We start from the raw sequence: 2,013 nt of genomic DNA on the forward strand, positions 1-2,013 counted from the left end.
CTGGTCTCGATCACAGCGATCCTTCTGCCTCAGCCTCCCAAGTGCTGGGATTACAGGAGTGCGCCACCAAGCCTGGCTGCACCAGCCATTTCTGATAGGTAATTTTATTTTTCAGTGCAGGGGATGGAACCCAGGGCCTCATGCAGGCTAGGCAAGTGCTGTCCCACTGAGCCACGTTTCGGTTCTGAGGTTGTGACTGAACTACCCAGCCACAAGTTGCAGCCTGTTTTAATTCCGCTCCATCTCCCCTTGAACACGGTGGCCTCAGCATGTGTGCTCAGGAGAGAGCACGGAGAGGGGTGTGGGCTCAGTGTTAGCATGAAGCCAACACCGTGGTGACCTTCATGGGCAGAAGCAGACACCCCCAGGCCCAGCCCTCCCTAAATTTGCTCGTTATCACCTCTTTACTGTCTGTGCCTTGTCCTGAAAACCACAAAAAAGCCGGTTGGGCTCGGGCTTGCTTGTGCCCTGGCCGTGCACAGGACTGTCTCGTCCCTTGTCCCTTCACAGGCCTCCCTCAGTGACTTCCACCTGTGAGCTCCTGGCCCTGCCCCAGGACCAGGAAATCATGAAGGGCAGTCCCTGTGGTTACTGGGCAGCCCACAGGTGTCTGGTTCCAGGAAAGCATGCCCACACCCGAATCCATTCGTGTAGCATTTGAATTTTGTTTATTTAAACCCAACCCACCCTATTTAAAGCCCTGTTGCAAAATATTCACTCCAGGGGTTCTGCGGCTCCCCTCCCTCCCTTCAGGATCCCCTCCCATCCACATCCCAACCTTCCACCTGGCACTGTGGGCTCAGGTGCTCGCCCTGCCTTCTTGAGCCTGAACTCCTACCCTAAGTTTCGGTGAAGTCCAAGTCCAAATCCAGGCACAGTGTGGGGGTCCTGGGCAAGTTACACTTGGGGATGGGCTTTTCTTCCGCCCTTTACACATTTCCCCAAAGGAACTGCCACTGGAAGGACCCAAAGCAACTCTGCTTCTTGGGTTGAGAGCGTTCCTTCAAACTGTCACCAATGGGAAGGAAAGACGTCTTTCACAGCGGCTTTGAGCAAAACCGGCCATGTGTGATATCTACACATCTCACACGAAGTGCCAGAGCCCTCTGCTCCTAAAGCTGTGCGCACGCGCTGGGGCGGCCACACCTTCTGCACACAGCCTGGAATTAAGGCTGCCGAAAGAGACCCTCGCTGGTCGCTGCTTGGAAAACCTCTTGTGGGGGTGACAGGCCTTCCCTCCACCCGCTTTCACCCAGGCTAGAGGATCCTCCCCCCCAGACCCTGGGGCTGGGGGCCCAAGGGGCTGCAGCGGTTTCCCACTCCAAAAGGGGTGGCACGGTTCCAAAGCCAACGGGAGCTGGAAGGTCGCAAAGCCCCGCCCCTTGAGGACTGCAGAATGCTACGGCCTCCCCCAGCTGCGCACCCCAGGGGGCGGGGGGGGTGTCTCAGCTCTGAGGCTCCTTCCCCGTGGGAGGTGAGGTTGAGTCTCACGGCTCACATCCTAACACCCCCAATCTGTTCTCTCACGGTTCTGCCCGCTCTGCCAGGTGGCACTGGCCAGTGGTCACCTCCAGGGCCTGCACTCTCGGGCGGTACTCAGGCCTGGAGTCCGGACACACCGCTCCAGCCAGGTAAAAGCCGAGCCAGGCATAGAGGATACAGCTCCTCGCCGTCATCCTCTCCAAATTCCAACTGTCAACCCAGGTTATTTTCATTTTCCTTTAAAACCTTTCTACAACTCTAGTTACCTGCCCACTGGATTTCAAAGTCCTGGGAACTCTTTTCACCTTGTGCACCTTCCTGTGAATGTGTAAGTGTCCCCCTAGCCGCCCCAGGCTCTTAACGGGGCTCTCTGGTTACCTGTCTGTGTCCCTCGCCAACCCCCACCCGGTCCCGGGGCCCCAGCCGGGAGGCCTCAGCGGATCAGCCGGGGCCGGGCGGGGTCCTCAACAAGCCAAGCCCCTACCCTCGGGTAGCCCAGCCAGGGCCCAGCCCCGCTTTTCCGCCCTGGTC

The sequence above is a fragment of the Fukomys damarensis genome, unplaced genomic scaffold (assembly GCF_012274545.1).
Source record: "Fukomys damarensis isolate Sample0158 unplaced genomic scaffold, DMR_v1.0_HiC HiC_scaffold_19, whole genome shotgun sequence".
NCBI classification, from domain to species: Eukaryota; Metazoa; Chordata; class Mammalia; order Rodentia; family Bathyergidae; genus Fukomys; species Fukomys damarensis.